Consider the following 23,022-nt stretch of genomic DNA (forward strand, 5'->3'; position numbering starts at 1 on the left):
AATTACTCTGCCGCAAATACCTTCAGGAGAAGAAATGCACCGCACAGTTGTGCTGCATTGTGACAACATGCGACGACCGTACATAATAGAAGATTTTAGGCAGCCGCTAAAGAACTTAGGTGTCATTCAGGAGGTCAGTAGCACTTGGAGCGTACCAAACGTCACACGTGTGGCTTGTGAAGTTTTGCACGGGCGAAGCAAAGAAGATTTTGGACGTAGGGCTCTAGACGTAAAAAAAACATGTGTGTCTGGTGGTTGACCGCAGCAGACAAGAAATTCGCGTGAAACTTCACTGGGTGTCATTCAACATGACGAACGACACTATCCGACGTTTATTCGGGGCGTACGGTGAAGTGAAGGACGTGACCAGTGACCGCGGGAGTGTTGAGGACTTTGTAAATGCCAACTTGATGACTCGGTTCGTACGTTAGGTTCTTCCAGAGAACGTGACCCTGGACTGCCTCCCACACCAGCTACGGTTGGGCAAAGTTACGGCTCTTGTGGTCGTGCCTGGAAGAGCGCCCATGGGCCTACGGTGTAACACCGCGGGGCACATTCGCAGGGAATGGCGGGTCCCGAAATGCGGCGAGTGTCACGATTACTGACATGACCAAGCTAAATGCACCCGCTCGTACGCGGGCGCAGCAAGACGCGGCACCGATGACGACGAAGTGAAAGCTACAACAGAGTTTGTCGTAATCGTGACGGCAGAAACAGACGCAAAGGAGCTATCGGTGGACGCCCCATCCAGAAGTGATAACGTGTCCAGCCGAAAGCAGCAAGAACAAGCGGCGAACGCAGCCCAAGGAAGCAACGCAGAAAATATGGAACACCAAGAAGGCTCTTCAAAGCGACGAAGGGGGCAAACTACGGATATGATGGAGGAGCAGCGGCTGCGACACCCAGAGGAGAAGTGGAAATTCGTCGTCGGGAAGAGAAATGTGAACAAACAAAGGTCGTCGTCGCTTTCACGCGAAGAAAAGTGATTTGGTTCGGGATCATTGACTCATATGCCATAATATGAAAGGTAAGTGCAGTGCTCGTTGCCTGGTTTCGCTAATCAACCGTGCCAGTAGATAAGTCGTTGCGATTTGCCACGCTTAATGTTCGAGGGCAGCCGACGAAAAAAGGGGCAAAAAGAGTCATATCCAATAGGCACGGAAAAGGACATCGATGTCTTTGCTATTCAAGAGACTAAAATTGACCGTGAAGACCAGACAAAGAGCATGGCGCAGCGGTTCCAAAATCAGTATAACGTTTGTGTAAGTCACGCTGTTAGAAATTCGGCAGGGTGTCTTCTTTCTGTTCGAGTAAGTATTGGCGCTGTGGGAGAAAGTGTTACTGCATGTGTAAATAGAGGATGTATTGTGTGCGACTTTACACTGTGAAATCAGGACTGTAGAGTTATGTGTTTATATGCGCGAAATAAAGCTCGAGCGCGAAAAGAAGATTTCCAATCTGTGGGAAACTACTGCAAATCGGATCGTTTCGCAGTGTTATTGGGAGACTTCAACTGCGTTTATTCTTGGCACGATAAAACGAGTGCAACGCCTTTTCGGGATGGAAGTACAGTTGTTTTGAGTGATTTAATTAATGAACGTGGTCTATAAGATGTAGGAGCGACTTTCAACAATGGGCCCGCATTCTGTACACACTTCCAATGCGCTAGCTACGCTAGGCTGGGCAGAGCGTATCTGTCCTTAGAATGGATTCCAGATTGTCGAAAATACAAAGTATGCCCGCTGACTTTCATTGATCACTGTGTGGTTTCGTTTTGCACTGGCAGGAAAAGAAAAAATAATGCCTTTAGTTGGGAAAGGTGGAAGCTAAACGGGAAACTTTAAAAGATGGTGTGTTGATAGCTAATACGCTAACTTTGCTAGAAAGTGTGAAAAATGAGGGCAGCTGCTATGGTGAAAATTGGGAACTCATCAGACAGAGTGTAAAAATCAAAGCAATTGAAAGGTCGAGCCTACTAAGACATCAGGCGACAAAGCAAGAGGCCTTATTGCGGCCAAACGTGCGGTGCTCACGGGTTGAAACGCGGCACAGCGAGCGCGTGGCCTGCGGTACATGCAGCGCCGCCCGAGGACGCTAAGTGGAAGCTAGCTAGGATGAGAGCGTTTTAACCGTAGGCTTGCTGCTTCCGGTTGCCAATAGGCGGGGCTGTGGTTCCACGCAGCGCCAGCGGTGCGCTGCGAGCCTGGAGCGCAGGAGCGGATTTGTGCGCCGGTGGTAGCCGCCGGCGGTCCGCGCAGCCAATTTCGCGAAATCGTCTGCTCGCGCGCTTTTCTTACGCGTGCCCTTCCGATGCGACACAGATAATATGCATGGAAGGCTCGTCCCGCTGATATGAATAAAACGAGCGTCTGCAAGTAGGAGCAGCTAACTTTATTCCATGATATAAACTAAAAAAAGAGGAGAGCCGAGGAAGTACTAATGCACCGCACCACACGCAAACGTGCCGGCAAAGGCATCTTTCCTTTGTTTATTTTACATCCCGAAATAAAGTTTGCTGTTCCTTCATGCAGAAGCTTCTTTTATTCAGATGAGCGTGACTGTGCATTACATGAACATTACTGTGCCGCATTCGAAGGGCACGCGTAACAAGAGCGCGCACACACGAAGTCTCGAAATCGGCTGCGCGCACAGCCGGGCTGCTACCGTCGGCGCACAAACGCGTTCCAGTGCTCTAGGCTCTCAGCGCCCCGTTGTCGCTGCGGGAAACCACAGTCCCGCTCACTGGCAACTGGAAGCAGTAAGCCTACCGTCAACACGCTCTCATCCTCGTGGTATACCACAATGCAACACGTATCTTCCACGGGCGTCCACGGGCGGTGCCGCATGTACCGGCGGCCACGCGCTCGCAGTGTCGCGTTTCAATCCGTGAGCACTGTACAAGCCTTCTTAGCCGAAGAATGCATCATACCTGGCGAGTACATAAATGACATACGAACAGTGAAGCAAAAACTTGAAGCGATAGACACAGAGCGTTACCGTGGCGCGCTTGGCAAGGGCTGAAAAGATAACGGACGGTGAGATGCCGTTCAAACCAGCCTTAGGCCTTAAAAATGGCATGCGTGGCGCGATGACATCGTAGAAATAGAAAATAAAAGAACAATTACCCGTGATACAAAGATTACATAAACTGTCATGTTTCAATACTACAGTGAGCCCTTCGCAAAACATGAAGGTAATTATAAAAATTTTAAGCGAGGTTTTCTTCAGGTAATGCGCAGATTAGAGGAAGAAAAAAAAGAATACTTGGAAATCCCGATTTCGCTTGATGAAGTCGTGGAAGCTATAGAGAATCTAAATGTTGGGAAATGCCCTGGACCGGATGATTGAACGGCTGCTTTTTATAAAAAAATTTAAGTATGAAATTGCGTCGGTGCGGCAAATGGTATTTAATGAGGAACACGATCTCGGCGTAGTACCCCTATACTTCTCTACGTCACACACTGTGCTGATTCCCAAAATGGACGATGTCGTCCGACTCAGATGTGCAATCTTCCGGGCCTATATCGTTAACAAATGTAGATTAAAAAATTGAAATGAAAGTATATAGCGAGTCGGCTCCAAACAGTAATGCAAGATATTGTGGGTTCACGCCAGCCTTGTGGGATTGCATGGCGTTCTATATTCACAAATGTGCATAAGGAGCAGCGCGTTGTATTCTGGACTGTTGCGATGCCACACGATCTGGTGCTGCAATGCTCCAGATTGGCTTGGAGAATGTGCCGCACGATATATTATTTCACATTTTAGGGTACAACAATGTCCGCAACGTTATTTGAAATTGAGTGTCTGGAGAAACAGAATGGTGGTACCCTACTCCGACCCAGATGCCAGACACATCCGACAGTAATTCAAAGAGTCAATAGGTTCTTTTGTGCAGATACATAAACTTCAGCCCTCTAAACGAGAGTGGCTACCCACAATTGAAGCATTGTTGTAATAAAAGAATATTGAAATTGCCCCGCAGGCCCAAGAAGGGCTGCAGTTTTAGTGTTTGAATTGGGTGTACTATCATTTACGTGTGTTGTCTTAGTACTCCTGTCCAAGAAGGTAATAAAGAGAAAAAGAAAAAAATGACACCACCTTCCCGCGAGGGAACCCTGAGTTGATGCGAAGCATCTAGGAGGTTCCGAAACTTTCACGAGATTGGGTATCTAAATAACGAAAAATGACGGAAGTCCGCATGGCGCAGCGTGACTCAACCGAAGCAGCAACTGAGGGAACGGCACGTGGACCGGGTTTATTATATAGAGCAGATGGAGTGGAGAGGAGATTAGAGAGGAGACACGCATTCGCGCTTATCGCGCAGCTGCGGTGATGAGTAGCGCGCGCGCTATCGCACAGCTGGCGTGGAGAGAGGAAGAAGAGGAGAAGCGCGCACGCTATCGCACAGCTGGTGGCGAGAGGGGGAGAGGTGTGGACGAACGGAAGACGGACGACGGACGATGGAGCCGAGAGCAAGAGATGCTTTGCATCTAAAAAAAGATACAGAAGACTCTACTTGGGTCCGTTATCTCGCGCCGCCGCCTGATTCCGGCAGTCGCATCGACCGTTAGCAGGCTAACACGACAAAGCGAGGCCATAAAGTGCTCTGCACTTAATAATAAGAAATTGCCGAGCACGCGCACGTCAGCGCAGGCCTCGCGGCGACCACCCCGTGGTTTACAAAACCTACAAAATGCCCAGCGCTCGGGTGTGCGTGCCTCTCGACGACCACCCAGAGTCCCCTCCTTTGTCTGTCAAGTCTGTCTGTCAAGCCAAGCATACCCACTTAGGGAGACGGGTCAAGATTAGCCCAAAAAAGAACTACAGTGTTCGCCGTAATCGTGGCAACACTTGCGCGGAGTGAGATGGACACGTCTTGGGGTACGCCCATCCAAGGTTATGTCCAGTGACTTCCAAAAAATGCAATGCTCCCACTTGCAGCAAGAATAATTAGTAAATGTAGTTGTGGCACCGAAGAAGAAGGACATTGGCTGCAATAGTGGAGTCAACCCTTTGTGATGGTAGTGAAGCTTCCTTCAAGTCTTACGCGTTAGTGTGAGCTGACTTTATTTTTGTCACGCAGTTACAGGCCAAGTGTCATGAGTCACGGTAGATGAAGCGATGATGCGCCGCCTCGAAGGAGAGCACATTTAGCCGGTCTACGCCCCATTCCATCCTTCGTCTTCTCAATAGTCGCGTTAGGAGAACGCAGTTATTTACTGTTAACTTCTTAATCCTCATACAATGATGTGTTACAAAAGATGACACCGGGCGATGTCCGGGTGGTTCAATATAACAACGTATTTACCACATATTGAAATATTTGTTAGTACTCACTAATAGTTTGGTAACCGCGGAGTTCTAGAAAAATAGATATTTCTACCTTTTGTCCATAGACTGAAGCCTCCTGCAGGCGTGGGGTACAGAAAACGTTCGAAAACGACTACATTCGCAGGAAAGTTTTGTTTCTCTGTGTGTCATGAACAACTATCAGTCAAATTCTCTAAAAAATTAATTAGCTAGGGCGGGATCCGTGTCGTTACAAAAACGCCGCGCGCTGTCCCAACACATTGCATGCCAGTTATGCGAACACATAAAAGTTCAATTGGATTGAAGCTATCACAGTGCAGTTGTACGTAATTAGATATTGCTCCTAGTTAGAATACATGGGAGGTTACCGGAGATCAATAAAATGCGGCCATAACTATCCCGGAGAAAATATTGCGTCGTGGGAGTGGTGAAACTACTGCATAGCCATGTCAAGTTTTATCTCAGTAGCAGTCGTGGAAAGCCACCAGTCAGTTTTGCACAGCTTTACAAGGTAACAAATAACTAGCTCCCAAGGAAGGCGTGCCATTACTGCAAACGCTGCGCGCTGTCCCCATGGCAAGCGGCCGAGATATGCGAACGCCGAAAAAGTGAAGTAATTTAACGAAATCTCCCCTGCGTTGATTACGTTGGTTCTGAGAGGAGAACGGAAGATCTTCAGTCGTTGGGGGTAAAAAACAATAGTAATATATTTCTATTTCAACAGTACTTCAACATCAGTGATAAATGGTGGCGTGAACTAGTAGCCGTATAGTAGCTTGACTGTGTCAATGCAACCTACATGACGCATCATTACAGCTACAAAGGGTACGTGTATCTCTCGCCAGGTACACATTACACATATGTCTACAACAAGACAACTCTGAGCAGATCAAGAACGGTACAATTACCATACAAAAATGCATTTAATATTAGTGGCTATCAAAAACTACCCATTGCAAGTCTTTACAACCTGAATGCTAAGCAGTCATCACGCAACGTTTCATTGTATTATCATTTAGTCAGAATACGCGTTGTTGAAAGATTTAAAGGGAACACTTCAATAGCGTATTCTACCCAAAAATTCGCCATTGGCCCTTGATGAAAATATAATAAAAAATGAGATCGGAGAATACAAAAAGATAATTTAATTTAGCTGACATGCAAATAAGTAAGGAAAATTCGTAACGCTGACAGTTTGCAGGGAACGTAGGCGTGGGCGCTGATGTAGAGATTTTGATTTTTTTAGGCGCAACAAAAATGGCCGCGTAACTGCGCACATCGCTGAAAATGTCTCCAAAGGACAGAATTCGTCTCCAGTCCCAACCACGCAAAGGCTATCTCCTCTTTCCCGCCCCGCTCTTGCGCGCTACACTCCCCTCCCGCTCCGTTGGACGCGACGCGCGTTCTCTTTGACTTTTGAGTCAAACATTTTTAACGTGCATTTTATTAGTACTGATGGAGAAATCAAGCATCCATATATTGTTTCCCTTAACAGAAGAATACAAATACCACATATGTATTGGTGTTTTGCGTAAAATATGCCAAATGTTTTTTTTTTTGCTCGAGCATGCTAACAAGTATCAATACGGTACGATATTTAGTAGTTTGGAAATTTATGGCCTATAGAAATGTCTCCTTCCAGGATTCTTTAAAATTAGGGGCCTCAATCAAGGGACAGACATACAATCAAATGTTCCGTTTATGTAGCCCAAGAAAGATTACCTGCTTTAAATTTTGAGTGGCAAGCTCCTCTGAAGCTATGTGAATTTTGTAATACTAAGCTTGCCAGAATACTTGCGCAAACTGGCAATGGTGCGTACTAAACCACCTAACCACTATTGCGTCCATGTTAGCCGCACCACTTGATCCTATTATACTTTTGTTTTCCATAAAATACGGGAACGTTTTTCGCTTTTGCAAGATGCTGTACCAGAAGTGGCTGATATCATTCTGCTGACGTGATGAAGTGCTTTTGTAGATGCTATCACGCACACGGAATGTTCCTTCTATCGTTCTTGTTTGTGTTTCAGAGAGTTGTCACAACTACACCGCTGAAGTCGCCTACAGCGATTACACAACTTGCCTGGTCAGCATAGTTCCTTTACCACCTGACACCCGTAAGTGCCTTTTCTTATGCTTAATCTCGGTGCGAACTAGCACTTGAGGAACTTTGCCTAGTTTTTTAAAGGAAGGTAAAATTATGGAATAAAACATGGCGACTTCATTATACGCACCCCGATGCTTTAACAAAATTGATCTCTTTTGATCTTATGAAAGTACGAGGCGAGTTTCCCTGTTTTAACCATGATTAGGATTGAATCAATAGAGGTGAAGAAGGGCCGCATTAAGCAGCCTTACACAACTCATTCCGCAAAACGCTTGTCGTACTAGAAACCCGTGACCGGCCAAGGCCGGTTAACCATCAATGGCAGGGACGCGTTTCAATACCCGTGCCTTCGCAAGAAAGACAAGGAACGGCTGCGGAGCCAGCAGGCCAAGCTGCAGCAAAGAACGGAGAAGCGAAGAAGGTGACGGGGAAAGCAGGGGCTAAGAGTGACACAGGAAGCACAGACGTGGCCGGGAAAACCACAAGTGAACGTTTAAAAGTTTTTGCTGGGATTAATCTACACCCACATACAGCGACAATTAAAGCTCGCACGTCTACAGATCACCGAGAATTACTGCGTTGCGCTGATAGCTTACTGCTGTGCAAGTGGAAAGATACAATTACTTACGAAACAAAGTGAACTTGGTCATAAAAACCCAGGTCGGCGCCAACGAATGAATGTATGGAAACGCTTCAAGCTTACGTTAGGAGCTTTGTACACGAACCTGAGGGAATTACTCAAATTTGAAAACAATTACTTCATTCTCAGAATAATTGCTCCACGCAATTTAAAAGTGCACCGCTCCTGCTTCCGAAGTTATCTGCCACGGTGGGGCAGCGGCTAAGGTGTTGTGGTGCTGACACCACGGACGCTGGGTCGGTCCCGGCTGCTGTGGCAGCTTTTTAGATTTATGGGGGAAGCAATAAAATCAGTGTGTCGCGGTGTCGGCGCACTTTACAGATCCCCAGGTGATGAAAATTTATCGGGAGTCATCCACTAGGGCGCGCAATATAGACTATCTGTAGCTCGGGCACACGAAACTCTAGAAATTAATCTTGAAATGTTCCTCCAGAAGTTTCACACTAGGTGGAATGATGAAGTTCTCCGGCAATCATCTGATGGTTTTTCGCACCTTACAGGGCCACCTGTTTCATCCTTGTATCTGCCTTCCTTCCAAGCCATCTGTGGTTGCTCCTTTCTTGTTTACGGTGACTTTAAAATCCCCGCCGTTCTTTCTATTTACGTTACACGCACGGAATATTCCAACTATTGGGCTCCTCACCAAGTAATATACGCCAGGCTAAGCGTTATATGGCTGAAATGTTTCCAATCTTGCAGACTGTTCTGTCAAATCAGTGTGATGCTCCAAAAGGGGCCTCTCTCATAGAAAAGGCAGGTTTTCAAATAATAAAAGAACAACATATTTCGGAATGTTAACCCACTTGCTTTTAAATGTGCGAGAATTTCTCCAAAATTGCAGCTCAAATGTACGAAGCTCCTCTGCTTAAATTGTATTACTGACAATTAGCTGACATTCTTCCGTAGACCCTTGTACTTGGTCCTCATGCACGCACTCCCAAAGGATCCGCAAGGAACAATTCGAAGGTCATAACGGGAGCATTTCGCCATTAATTGCCGCTGCCACGTCCGGATACACCATAATAAATTAATAACACGGCGAAAGAAATGCAATGAATGCTGCTTTCGTTCTCATCAAGAAGAAAACCTAGCCAATTTCAATCACTGTTTCTGAAGAGCGACGGTGCAAAGAAGAACGAAACCCAGAAAACAACTCGCTGTTTCTGTCGTGTATTTCTAGTTTTGCTAGTGATCTCAGTATATGTGGTCCGTTCATTTCATAATTAGGTAGTATCAGAAAATCTGGAATGTCTTTTGTTTCCCTCCAGTGTGCGTGTTGTGGACGAAACCGTCGCTGGCAAACACCATTCCGAAGAACTGTATGGACGCCTTTCACGACACCTGCGGTCAAGGACACCTTACGTACGGCAACAGCCTTTGCTCCGGAAGTTGAATGACTAGAGATGAAGCGCCGGATATTACTCGAATAAACAGCGTCTTAGAGTGGAGTCCGCTTTAAATTTTTGTTCTTTATGCTACCTATATGACTGCATTCACGTCCTACTGCTTTGTTGAATGATGAAGACTCGAAGGCAGACTTTTACTTGTTATTCAGAGCACACCTGATTATTTTGCGGGCTTTACATACCCTACACAACATGCAATTACTTTCGGGGCAATGAACAGCTCTTACCTTAAGCTTTTCGGTGCGATCCTGCTGTGTATTAGTATCGGAGCTCTATGCCCAGCCCTTTATCTTCCCCTGTTTTTAATACGCCTAAAGTGCTGCCTAGCATCACTAAATAAGCTTCTCTAAAGAGTACCGCCACTTACAGCCCGAAGCACTTGGGGCCGTTTTGTTTCAGGCTTGCAGTGTTGCCACCTCTCCCTACGAAACCGCCGCCGGTTATGACGGGAGCGTGTGCGGTCATTGGCGGCGCTTGTCAACTGTGGGGCTGTGCTTACTTTCGCTTACGCGCTCTCTTGTTCATTTCCACTTAAAATCAAATTATGTCCGGGCCCAGTCAAATGAAATCACATCAAATCAAATTAAATCGGCTGTCCGGGTGGACTTCTAAATTGCTATGTATTCCCAGTTATTGTAGTCGGCAGTAAGTTGTTTCGTTGCAATGAGTGGTTCCAGTGGTGATACCATTTCCGTCACTCGGCTGTGTGATAAGCAGTGTTTAAATATTAAATTATGAGTTGCGTTGGCTCTCCTGTACAGAAAAAAAGGTGACTGTATGTTTTCAGTTTGAATCCAGGCGCGCTTTTAAAACAGGACTTACGGAGTTCTTTTGCGGCTTGCACAATAACTTTACTAGATGCCCAAAAAGTTAAAGACGGTGTCATAAAACATTATGGTGTACCGTGTTGGAAGGAACTACTAACTAGTCCATTTGTAACTGCAGTAATTGGTATTCCGATTATTACTTCCATTTAGCACCTTATCACGTCAAAAATTAAAGCATGCAAATGCGTACTCGCCTGCAGCCACCATCGAGTCACCAACATAGGATTTCCGTACACCTTTTCAGAGTTCAGAATGCCTGAATTAATTCAAACGCCACCGAGGTGAAACATGCCACATTTGCAGCCGCTTGCACGTAGAAACCCGCATGTATTTATTTATTTATTTGAAGTGCTCACCAACAGCACAGGGCCTTCTCGGGTGATGCACCGCACACATAGGCACAAAGAATACGAACAGGCAACATACATAGATGCATGGGTAGAAGGAATACAAACAGTACAAATATGGGCAGCGTATAAATCAAAAATTGGTAAATGTGGAAGTGCAGATAGATATATACAAAAGTGTAGTGTTATGGAAGGAGACACAAACATTTTTGAACGGTAAAGGCTCGGTGGACGTGTCTGGAGTATGCACAAGAGAACACGTACGAACATGGGCAAGGTAGCGCTGTATGTGAGGAAACACGAGAGCAGGGAGAGAAGTGCAGGAGCGACCTCTCCACAGCATGCGTATTCAAAATATCATACATTTCAGAGAGCGCTTAAACAGTACCAAATCGCTGCAAAAAACGTCTATAGGAGATAGAAACAGACTGTTATAGGTGAGCTGGCACCGGCTGGCTGGTGCCAAACTCATTGATCTGTCTACATCAAAGCATCCATGCGGCCGTAGTGGTCTGCTTGGCACTCGCAGATGGACAGAGCTTACGAGGCAAGGGCAGTCGAACTTCGAGTGAATACAATTAAACAGAAAAGCCAGGTCGCACCTGGAGCGCCTCGCTGATAGCTCATCGAAATTCAAGATCTTAAGAAGCCCACCGTGCTCATATCGGCTCATAGGTGAGTGGCGAGAAAATACGGTTCTAGTAAAGCGCTTCTGAATTCTTTCTAGTCGAAGGGAGAACGAAGGGCTCGAACAATTCCAAATTGCACTAGCAAAGTCGAGCTTGGGCAAAATGAGAGCGCGATACAGTGAAACAATGCATGATCGGTCGGTGAAATCTCTTGTCGCGCGGGAAATTACGCCAAGCGTACGGAGACAGGAGTTGGTCAGATAGCTCCCATGCGCGTTAAAAAGCAGTTTCGCATCCATCATTACGCCCAAATCGCGCACTACGGTAGCGCGTTTTACAGGTTCACCGAGCAGCAAGTACGTAAAAGTGAGCGGGGAAGACTTGCGAGTGTATGATATTACGATGGTTTTCGAGAGGTTAAGCTTTAAATAGTTGCAGTCACACAATGCAGAAACTGCGTTGATGTCATTTTGCAGCAGTACACGATCGAAAGGTGAAGAAATAGTGCAATAGAGCTTCATATCGTCGGCATACTGGGAGAGCGAACAGTGCTTAATAGCGGGGTGTATGTCATTAAAAAAATGTTAAAAAGGAGAGGGCCCAGTGTCGAGCCTTGAGGTACCCCTGAGGTCATCGGGAAGGGCCGGGAAGTAGCGCCTTGGTAACTAACACAATTGGACCTGCCTTTTAAGTAGCTGCCGAACCACTGGCAGAACTCAAGGGAAAGACCGCATGCGGACAATTTGCGAAGTAGTACATCGTGATTAACAATGTCGAAGGCCTTGCTACAGTCAAAATATACTGTATCTACCTGTTGGCGAGACAGTACTGGAGGGCCGATGTCGTTTAGAAAACAGGCAAGATTTGAATGTACCGACCTTCCGGGCATGAAGCCGTGTTGATTGAAATGAATCAGTGGATGCATAGCTGATAAAAGGTATCGATGCAAGACCTTTTCGAAGACTTTGGAAAATGAAGACAGAAGAGAGATTGGCCTATAGTTTGCTGGGATTGTGGCCCTTCCGGATTTGTGCAAAGGGAAGTAGGAACCAATTTTCCAGTCAGTTGGAAAATGTTGCTCAACCAGTGACATACGTATGATGTGACAGAGCAAAGGGGCAAAAACAGTGCAACAACCATTCACGATGAAGCAAGGGATGCTGTCACAACCTGCCAACTTTTTCGATGGGAGTTTGCGGATGGCGGACACAACATCGTTTTCGGTTACGTTGGGGATTGGCAATACAGGACCGTGAGAATCGAAATCCAGTTCGCTGCCGCTGTCGTGAGATGTCGAGTATGTCGAAGAAAAATGGCGTGCGAAAAGTTCACACACGCCTTCAGGGTCAGACACAATCTTGTCACCATCCTGAAGGGTTATGCTTTCGCGTGCATGACGTGTGCGGAATTTGACGTACCGCCAAAACTCCCGAGGGGAGTGGGTAAGAGGTGTTTCAGAGTAGTCCGTAAACATCTTTTTATCCCGGGCAAGGAGCTTTTTCACTGAGGAGCGCCATTCTCTGAAGCTAGCGAGAGCAGACGGGTCATTGTGGGCCTTAAACAAGCGGTGAAATTGACGTTTTCTTCGAAGCGCGCCTCGCAGCTCACGGCTAAACCAGAATGGAAATTTAGAGGAGCGAATTCGCCGCTTTGGGATGTGTTGGTCCATGAAGTAATGAACAGTTTGGTTTAGCTCCTGGACGGCCACGTCCACACAGGGCGCGTTGTATACAGAGGTCCAGTCTGCGTAGTGGAGCGAATGGTAGAGAGATGTGTAATCTCCGCGAGCAAAGTCATGTCTGGGAGTTGAAACGCTGTTGTCGTGCGCCATGCATATGTGGGCTGAGGCTCCGAAAGGAGGGTGGCACGCGTCAACGGCCACAATAGGTTCGGGGAACTGATCGACAACAACAGAGTTAAGGTTTGTGAAAACAGTGTCTAGTACGTTTCCAGCAGGGTTTGGGTGCAAGACGGCAGGCTGGATGTTATTGAAAGAAAAGAAGTTAAACAAATGAGCTGCTTTGGACTCTCCGCTGGTATTTTGTGCGGGGTCCCACCAAAAGCCCGGGCAATTAAAGTCACCAAACAGAAGAATGTTATAGCTTTCAGGTTTAAGTACCTCTGTTTAACCCTGTAGGGCTGAACAAAACAAAGAATTTTCAAGAGCGGGATGTAAATAGTACACGCCAATAAGAACATTTTTCGCACCTTTAACTTTCACCTCGATCCATAGGCATTCGCTGTAGAGCTCAAGATCGGACCGTCTGACCGCACGTAAAGGTTTCCTCAAGGCGATGAGGACTCCACCGCCATACTTTTGCCCTGTCGCAGATAATTTCGGTCATTGCGAAAAACGGTGTATTCGCCTGTAAAATAGTCGGTAGACACAGTGTGGTGAGGTAGCGAAGTCTCTGTGGTACAGTAGGCATCATAATTATTCAAGACGACGTTATCAAAGAAGGGCTTAGATTTTGTGCGGAGCCCTCGAACATTCTGGTAGTAGAGTGTGAAGCTCATACTGAATTGATGTTGTTAAAGCTAAGCACACGGTCTTCTTTCAGAAACCCTCCAAAAGGGCGGAACAAGCATACGTTAGGCCAAACTGCAGCATCGTTGAGTGCAGCAAAAGAATCGGCACTGGTGCTGATGTGGAAGGATGCGTAGCTGGGATACTTGCTCTTTAGACGCGTGCACACAGCGCTTTCGTCGGTCACAACAGAGTTGACAAGCCCGAGAACGTCGGGCACAGAGGTGTCAGGGTGCAGGCGCGACACAAACAGGGCTTTCCTGGCGGGTCGACGGGGAACACTGGTGATTGCTGAGCTGGTATTCGCTCCGACGGCCACTTCACGCACAGGTCGGCGCGTGTCACCCGGGCGCTCTTTATCAATCAATCAATCAATCAATCAATCAATCAATCAATTTATTAATATCTCCAAATGATACATGGGGGTTATATACAGAAGGAGGTCCCAAGGTCAAAGACTGTAGCGGGACCTCCTGCCAAGAATAACTTCAAATACACTGAATAATAGCAGTAAATGAAAAGAGGGATGTGTACAAGAATGATGTAAAGCAGAGTCAATAAGTAAATTACATGGTAGCAATAACTAAACAAAATCAATTTAGAAAAGAAAAGCACTGAAAAACAAAGCATCAGGAACAATCTTGGTTACGTCTGAGACAGGGACATCAGGTAGCACTTAATTTCTTTTTTGAATTTGTGGAATGTGTTAGAAGACTTAATGGTGGGTGGCGTAGAATTCCATAGACAAATAGCCGAGAAGTGCGCGGACTGCTTGCCGTAGTTAGTTTTTACTCTCGGTAAAATGAAATTGTGCTTAAAAGCAAACCTAGTGGTGTTAGTATTAACAAGACTAGCGGTCAAAAAAGAGAAACACGGAAACTCATTGCGAAGCACCTTAAACAAAAAAATACCTGGGTTATAACTCACCAGTTTAGAAACAGACAAAATATTATTTGAACAAAGCAATGAATGAACATTCGCGCCATACGTGCTTGATGAGATAATTCGAATAGCTTGATTTTGTATTATTTGTAATGGGTTAAGGTGAGTGTCGTATGTATTGCCCCAGCACGAGATGCAGTATGTAATGTGTGGATGAATAAATGAATAGTATAGTGATATTAGCGTTGAATGACTGAAGAAAGATCTTGCTTTAATGAGGATGCGCATGCCGTAAGCCATTTTTCTCTTTACGTTAGCAATATGATGATGATACTCCAAGTTGGAGTCAAGTAGGACGCCTAAAAATGAGGAGTATTCACTAGCGAAAATTAGCTGATTGTCAATGGTAACAGATGGTGTGGATGCTATGGCCCTTTGGTGGGAATGGAAGACAACGAACTTTGGTTTAGAAGCATTAATTTTTAACTTATTAAGATTACACCACTGTAACATGTTACGAAGATCTACATTTAGTTTAGACGTTAGTGACAAAACAGTACTGTCATAGTTGTGGAGGGTGGTATTGTCTGCATATAATAGACATTTTGAAGAGGCAAGGCAATTCGGTAAATCGTTAATGTATAACGAAAAAAGTAGTGGCCCCAATATGGAACCTTGGGGTACGCCAATGTTAGTTGTTCTAGCTTGCGAGTAGACGTCACTTACGGAAACAACCTGAAGTAATTCTCGCAATCTCGCAAGTAATTTTTAATGAGTAATAATGGAGGACCACAAATTCCAAGCAATTCGAGTTTAGTAAAAAGGATAGAGTGATTGATAGTATCAAATGCTTTAGACAGATCGATAAAAACTGAACCAGCGTAGAAGCCTTCGTCAATAAATGATTCTAGCTTGTCGGTAAGGGAAACGAGGGCCAGATCAGTGGAATAACCAGGACGGAAACCAAATTGGCATGAAGAAAGGATATTAAATTTATTTAAATAGTTTGTTAGACGAGTTGCAATTAGTTTTTCAATGATTTTACTGAAAAATGGCAATATGCATATGGGCCTGTAGTTAGGAAGCAATGATCGATCACCGTTCTTAAAGACTGGAATAATTTTTCCCCGCTTAAGTTCCTCCGGAAACACACCGTTTTTAAACATTAGATTAATTAAATGAGAAAGTGCCTCCGAAATGAGATGAGCGACCATTTGTATTTGGCTGGGGTGAATATTGTCAAGCCCGGAGCTGGTTATTTTTTGGTTGTGTATGGTATTAAAAATTTCTTGGGGTGTTGTAGGTGAAAGGAAGAATGAATGCGGTAGCCTTGCGTAGTTAAGCTCATAACTGAAAATATCACTTTGATGATGACTGAAAAAGAAATTGCAGAAAGCGTTAGCCATATGAATGGGTTTAACGTACTCGATACCATTGTGCGATATTTTGGAGACATGATCGTGACGCATGCGTCTATTTAAGAAAGAATTTATAATTTCCCATTTTTTTCTTAAATTATGGCCAGCTTCTGTTAATTTATGTTCGTAATACTTTCTTTTGGCGGTCTTCAGTTGCGCAGAAATGTCGTTAGCTAGTTTTTTATACCGAGCAAGTAAATTGATGTTGAAAGGCCGTTTTTTTGTTTTTTTGTAAAGATTATCTCGCCTGCGCATGGCCGATAGGAGTGTATCGGTCATCCAGGGATTGTGTGCAAATGGAAATTGCCTTTTGCATTTTCGGGTACAGGAGTTAGAAAGCAGGCATGATGAAATTATCAGTAAAAACTGGGAATAGGCTTTCTGCGTGTCATCTGTGTGCATAACTTCAGACCAATCTACTTTTTCGATCGCTTCAACGAACTTTTCTTTGTCCAAGATATTTTTTACAAAAGCAGACGAACGTTGGGGCTGGGTACCGTTAAATTTGATAAAAATGGGGCAGTGATCAGTAATATCGATGTTAAGAACACCAGCTAGAGGCGGAGTAAGTAGATTAGACAGGGCGTGATCAATAAGAGAACTACCGCCGGTACTGGCATGACGAGTTGGAATATTAATAAGACACTCAAATCCGAAGCTGTGAATTGTATTTGTATAGTTAATACATCCGGAAGATGTGTTATCAAGTAAATTTATGTTAATGTCACCCAAGATAACCACATTTTTGTTTTCCAAGCACACACTGTTCAATGACTCTTGAAGAGCTAAGCAAAATTCAGGAATCGATGTTGATGGGGAACGATAAATGCAGCCACAGATAAAAGATTTGCCATCAATATTTAGAAAAGAAGGATCGAACTCAATAAATACAGATTCACAGTTGGTCACAGAGATGTCTAAATCATACCTTCGCTTATAGGACATATTAGAAGACACAAATAAAGCTACACCACCGTGGTTACTTGTTAACCTGTGACAATATTCGGGTGAATAGGAAGGGAAGCAGTACAGGTCCTTATCGTCGTCCGATAGCCAAGATTCAGTAATTGCGATGATAGAAAAATGGTTATCAAAGGATGAAAGTAGATTTTGAATTTCGTCGAAATGTTTTCGCAGACTTCGTGCGTTGAAATGTATAATAGATTGAGAGTCGCTAGAAAGAAACGATTTAATTCATTAGCCAAGAATGATGGGGATGTCTGAGGCATGATAATGATCTACATAGGTTACGTCTGGTGCAGTCACTTTACACGATTTTTGACAGGTCGGATTCTTTGCGGATTCGGAGAACTTTACTGTCAGTAGTCTTCCTCGCCTTGATGTGGCAGTTGTCCGTCCATAGAAACATTCATTTCTTTTCCTTCTTTAGAGTTAGTGCCTTAGCGAACAATGACTTGTTACCTGGAGTCAAGTGATCGTTAATGTAGACCGGGGTGTCTGGTGATGCCACAACACCAATATCACCGAGACAAAGTTTCGCCTTGCGTGCTTGGCTAATGAACTCGGATTTCTTGGTTCGGGAACAAAATCTAGCGATTATATTTTTCTGGTTTTCGGAACGCGTCGGGACCCGATGAACAACGTCGATGTCAAGGGGTTCTAGAGGGCACTCAATCTTTTCCCCAATGGTTTGCATTATTGCGATGCAATCTTCGCCCTGAGTGCAAGGAACACCCTTTATTTCCACGTTGTTCATCCTCGAGTACTGTTCCAGGTCAGCTACCTTTTCAGTCAGAGCCGAGTTTTCTGACTTCAGTGCCTTGTTGTCGGCGACCAATGAAGCGTTCTCACTGCGCAGATCTTCAACAAGCGAGTTCATATGCTCAAGGCTCGACACTAACTCATCAACTTGCTTCTTGAGCTCGACGATATCAACGCCGGAAATTTGCATTTTTAGCAAGAACCTACCGAAAACAGCTTCCGCTGTTCGCTCAGTTTCAGCGTCAAGTCTTTGTTGCATGTCGGCAACCATCTTTGCAAGCTCCGCGTTCGTGGGCATATCGCAACGGCAACGACAAGAACAGTGCAAGTGGCAGCAATGACAGCAATAAAAGACAAGGAACACGAGGTTCTCTGGCAATTAGACACTAACCTGCGCAGACAGAGAAGAAAATTCAGGCTACTGTTTCGAGTGCTGTCACTGCTGCCAATGAAGCGCGGCACCCGATGCTGGCTTGTTTATAGCTGTCGTCGCTGAAGGCAGTGCCTCCAAGCGGTGGCTGGTGATGATGGAGCAGAAGGATCCGGGGATCGCTGATCAGCCTGGTCGAAGCTCACACGTGCCGACGATCAAGGCCTGTGGAAGGCCCCAGATGATCGCACGGCAAAAGGCAAGGCTCCTGCAGAAACAGCGGCCGGCAAAGGGGCTGCGCAGACAGAGAAGAAAATTCAGGCGACTGTTTCGAGTGCTGTCACTGCTGCCAATTTAGCGGAGTTTGTTGTGGCCGGCAGCAGGGAAGCAGGCGACGAGGCATTCTCGGACGCGCAGAGGTTTTTGCGAGTATCCACGGAGAGGGGGGCCCTGGTCAAAGCAGCTTCCCTCGCTTTGTCTCCCATAGCCGGTGCGAGAGGGGGGTATTGTGGCTTTCTCCTCCCCAGCTCGGAGCGCAGCGCACGCACCTCGTCTTGGAGAGAAGAGATCGCCGCGGCCTGCAGACTGGAGTTCTTGGCGGCCTCCCTCTGCAGACGGGCGCTCTCCTGACGCAGAGCGTTGACCTCGTCTGTGAGGAGAGAAATCCCCTGAAGCGCGTTGAGAAGAAGCTCGCGTAGCCCCCCGAAGTGGCCGTCAAGGTCGCCCGGCTGGGGAGCGAATGGTTCCTCGTCGCGGGGCGAGGCAACCGAGGGAGCCCCTTCAATCGGGACGATGTTATCGGAGGGCTTGGGTTGCTCATTACACGCACATGAGAATTCGATCTGACCGGATCGCAGGAGTTGTAGCTCCTCGTCGGGCCAAGCAATGCATTTCGAGTGGGCGCATTTGCCGCACGACGTACACTGGAGAGACTTCTGCTTGCTTGTGAGTTTTCGTGAGTAGGCGACGCAGGTATTTTTGTCGGCCGCCATCTTGCGGGAGCTCAACAGCAGGGAAAGTTAAACGTTCCTGAAATTTCAAAGAATGGGCTCACTCAGCTGATGGAGTTGACGGCGAGTACCGGGCGTCCAGTTCTTTCGATGGAGTGGTTCGCGGCAGGATTTGGGGTCGAATTTTTTATTGAATGACTGTTTTGGTACGAAGCTGATTTGACGTGCGTGCGGTCGTCTTGGCCCCCTGGCAGCCGCTCCGCACGCGCAGGCACGCGCACACACAAGGAGACACAACAGGCTGTAATACAACAAGAAATATGCGAATAAAGCAATTCATTGTATTTTTGAAATGTGCATTATGCAAGAATACATGTAATTAGCCCACATAACGGCAAGTTCCCAATATCATATCAAGACCAAGGGCGCCATTCCAGAAGGCCCGAGATGGCTCGGTCCAGACTTTCCAGCTGCTCGAGTTAACAAAGTAGTGATAGTACAGCACCCGATAAACCTCAAGCGACACCGGCGCAATCTCGCGGAGCACGCTTGGCATTATCAGCGCGCCCAGTTCAGGCCGCTCACGTTGAAACATCCACGTGCAGCGCCGTCAAGAACCGAGTTGCAATGTGCAGTACGTTATGTAAAGTAGATAACACAGCTATTCCTTTTAAAACTCCGGCCTGGCCCCAGCCTTCCTTTAAAGCTCCGCCATATAAAAGCGGTGCGGGTGGGTCCGATTTTCTCGGTGTTCTGTTCTTCCACTGAAATGTGCTTGCAACGTGGTTTAAGGGTGGCTCCAGCGCAGCTCAGCGCAATCCCAAACTGAGTAGGCGAAGCGGTTCACTGCAGCGAAAGGAACGCGCCCTTCACCCGACTGTCAAACGTGACCAACTTTGTTTACGTCCGGACGGCGGGCGTAGTTTTACACATCGCCCGAATTTAGCGTGTCATGGGCGTGTTTCAACCTTTTAAGGAGTGCGTTTTAGCAGTTGAAGGTGTGTCATTGGTCATCGATTACTGTGCATGAATACGACTGCCGTGGGAAAATCTTCTCGTCTTGGCCGCTCCTATTGTCCGGACTAGAGCAAGCACTTCATTCAGACCGAACCGCTCCCCTCTGTGACTGCGGCAGCATTTGACTGATGGTGGCCTGGGGACTTCATTCGTTCAATGTGTTGTATTCTGACGTTGCAAACTTGCAGGCTTGGTATCGTGACGTCAGTACCTCACGTGGTGTTTCCTTTCCTTGAGCCACCGCTATAAAACGGCAAGGCTCACAAAAAAAAGCATTCACCATCAGGGCGATCTTCGTGCTGTGTTGTTATAGTCCGGCCACCCTCAGTCCCCGCCGGCTCAGGCAGGATAGCAATCGCGACGAGTATCGAACCAGCCTTTTGAAGATTACGGAGGCAGCCTGCGGAAATGTTGGGCCAAATGCCACAGTTTGACAACGCAGTGGACTTCGTATATAATTCGCATTGAATCGTGCTTCGAAGCAAACGGCTTTGTAGATGATGCTAAGAAAAGAGCGCGTCTCGTGTCGGCACTCGGCACAAAAACCATCGACCTGTTAAGTTGGTGTTGTGCGCCGCATAAGGTTAATCAGTTATCCTAAGCGGGAACAGTGAAGTTCTTGGAAGACTTTTTCGCACCTAAGCCGAACGAGATAGCGGAGAGCTTCAAGTTTTTTAGCAGCATTCAAGAGGACGAATCTGCGCAAAGGTTCATTTTGGAACTTCGAAGCTTGGCCGACCGATGCAACTTCAGGGAAATGTTGGACCGCATCCTACGGGACAGAATATTTTGCGGAATTCGAAGTGTCGAAACCCAAAGGGCCTTGCTGGCTCGACCGAAGGTGACTTTGCAGGAAGCTGAAAACATGGTGCTCGCAGCGGAAGCAGCCGGACAAGACGCAAAGCTGATGAAAGCTCCGGACGTGAAGGTCGAGCTGGAACCACGGGCTGGAACTACACAAGCTGGCAAGTGAGCGGCGGCAAAAGTCTTCATAGAAAAGCACCAAGGACCGGCACGGACCATCGAAAGCATGCGACCGTTGCGGCAGCCAGGAGCACTCCAAAGCGGCCCGCCCGTTCAAGAACGCCAAATGTTTCCAGTGTGAAAGAAAAGGCCACCTTGCAGCGCTATGCCGTTCGACAGGCAAGCGGAAGCAAAAGACGTTTGCCATTACGGGTGACCTGGAGTCGGACGACGACCAAACGCAGTCGGCGCAGCTGTCCTCTCTGAAGCAAGACCCCGTCGTCGAGGAGAAGATCGTCGGGCCAGTATGGCGCAAGTTCTGTTGGGGGGGAGTGGACCTCGTTATGGAAATAGACACTGGCTCACCAGTATGTGTGTTACCCTGGGACGCCTACAACTGCCGTCGAGCTAGCTGGCCACCGCTCGAGAAGTCAAGAAGTCCGATTTGAAGCTATCGTGCTACTTCAGACCACTGCCAGTAACCGGTAAGCTGACTCTACCAGTTTCTTACGGTGATAAGACCGTTACTGCGCTAGTGACAGTGCTTCGTCAGTCAGGGCCATGTTTATGCTGTCGAGACCTCATACAAAAGCTAAACAACTTGGGAGTTCCTGTCCTTAGCTTGTACAGCTCTGCCAGTCACGAGGGAGGTCTGAACTTGGAGACCATTTTGACGGACTACAGCGATGTGGTTGAGCCGGAATTCGGCCTATTCAAGGTACCACCCGCGCACCTGTACGTGAAGGAAGGTATGGTGCCGAAGTTCTTCAAGGCAAGGCCACCACCATACGCCATGAAGGACAAGGTGGACGTCGCGTTTGACAGACTATTGGCATCCGGTGTGCTGTCTTCAGTGGCGCATTCTGAGTGGGCAACGCCCATCGTGCCTATTGAAACAGGAGACGGCTCAATCCGGATTTGTGGGGATTACAAGTTAACCGTCAACGCAGCGTGTGAAACGGAACAATACCCACTCCCCGTGATAGACATCTTCGGTACTCTCAACGAGGGAGACTTGTACAGCACATTCGACTTGAGCGACGTGTACAATCAGATACCATTGGACGATGAGTCCAAGAAGCAGACTGTCATCAACACCCATCGGGGACTGTTTTGTTACAACCGCCTGTCCTTCGGAGTGTCGTCTGCTCCGGCTATTTTTCAGCGCACCATGGAAACCATTCTGACAGGTATTGCAGGGGTACAAGTGTACCTAGATGACGTGGTGGTTGCAGAAAGGAAGCTGGACGGGGGAACCACTCTCAAGGCGGTACTCCAGCGGTTTCGTGAGAATGGCGTGAAGCTCCGGAAAAGCAAGTGCACCTTCCGCAGGCCTGAGGTTTCATACTGGGGTCACAGGATCAGCAGCGAAGGTCTACAGCCAATGGAAAAAATGGAAGCTGTAATGAAGGCTCCAAGTCCCAAGAACGTAAGCGAGTTGCGTTCTTACATTGCTCTTCTCACTTACTACAACAAGTTTTTTCCAAACATGGCTAGCCTGCTCACTCCGCTCTACGACCTGCTAAGTAAGGATTCCCGCTGGGTATGGGGCTCGAAACAGCAGGAAGCGTTTGACAAGTCGAAGCTCTCTCTGCAGCAAGCCAAGATGCTAACGCATTTTTATCCCACCAAGCCACTGCTCCACGAGTGTGACGCGGCACCGCACGGCATAGGAGCGGTGCTCTCTCATCGAGTCGGAAGCATCGACAAGCCGATTGGGTTCTGCTCGCGAAGGCTGTCTAAGGCGGAACGAAATTATTCGCAACTCGAGCGAGAGGCGTTGGCGTTGGTGTTTGGGGTTACAAAGTTTCGGGACTACCTGCTTGGGCGATCTTTTATACTTGTTACAGATCACAAGGCATTGGTGGGTTTGATCCGACAAGACCGCCCCACACCACTCATGG

General features: G+C 46.9%; 1 long non-coding RNA gene across 1 annotated transcript; it reads left to right on the plus strand.

Annotated features, from left to right (window-relative positions):
* The first annotated feature begins 897 nt into the window (after nucleotides 1-897).
* Nucleotides 898-9,506, plus strand: LOC144157645 (uncharacterized). The gene is made up of 3 exons (XR_013319811.1): nucleotides 898-1,027; nucleotides 7,344-7,430; nucleotides 9,329-9,506. It is a non-coding gene; the product is annotated as an uncharacterized LOC144157645 (long non-coding RNA).
* The last annotated feature ends 13,516 nt before the right edge of the window (nucleotides 9,507-23,022 follow it).

Source organism: Haemaphysalis longicornis, unplaced genomic scaffold (assembly GCF_048455015.1).
Source record: "Haemaphysalis longicornis isolate Haplotype H1 unplaced genomic scaffold, Haemaphysalis longicornis Haplotype H1 scaffold_10, whole genome shotgun sequence".
Taxonomy (NCBI): domain Eukaryota; kingdom Metazoa; phylum Arthropoda; class Arachnida; order Ixodida; family Ixodidae; genus Haemaphysalis; species Haemaphysalis longicornis.